General features: G+C 41.8%; 1 long non-coding RNA gene across 1 annotated transcript in view; it reads left to right on the top strand.

Moving 5' to 3' along the window:
• LOC107673891 (uncharacterized) overlaps positions 1–347 on the top strand; it is a 23053-nt gene that overhangs the window by 19526 nt on the left and 3180 nt on the right. The gene's annotated exons all lie outside the window — the stretch shown is intronic.

Below are 347 nucleotides of genomic sequence, written 5' to 3'. Positions count from 1 at the left end.
CTCCATTTAGCGAGAGCCCGCTACCGTTAGTGGTGCACAAAGAGGCTTTTGTTATTCAGTTTAAAAAATGTTTTAAATTTATAGTTGCATTACTTTTGCTTGGGTAACTCTTTTGAGTTCAAGCTTTATGTTAACCTTCCCGGAGAGGGAAATGACATACCCTGAGGGTGTTTCTGTGTTTTACCGGGACAGAAAAGAAAGCCAATCTTTTACGACATATTGCGGTCCTCCTCTCCTGAAAGAGCACAAGTAGGCTTATAGCTGTTTCCACAAAATAGGTCATTTCATTTAAAGGTGACAAACATATGTCATTTACGGTCACACAGAATGCCCCCCCCCCCCCCTTT

Source organism: Sinocyclocheilus anshuiensis, unplaced genomic scaffold (assembly GCF_001515605.1).
Source record: "Sinocyclocheilus anshuiensis isolate Anshui unplaced genomic scaffold, SAMN03320099.WGS_v1.1 scaffold292, whole genome shotgun sequence".
Taxonomy (NCBI): domain Eukaryota; kingdom Metazoa; phylum Chordata; class Actinopteri; order Cypriniformes; family Cyprinidae; genus Sinocyclocheilus; species Sinocyclocheilus anshuiensis.
The sequence above is the reverse complement of the archived record's forward strand: the minus strand, read 5'-3'. Positions and strand labels throughout refer to the sequence as shown.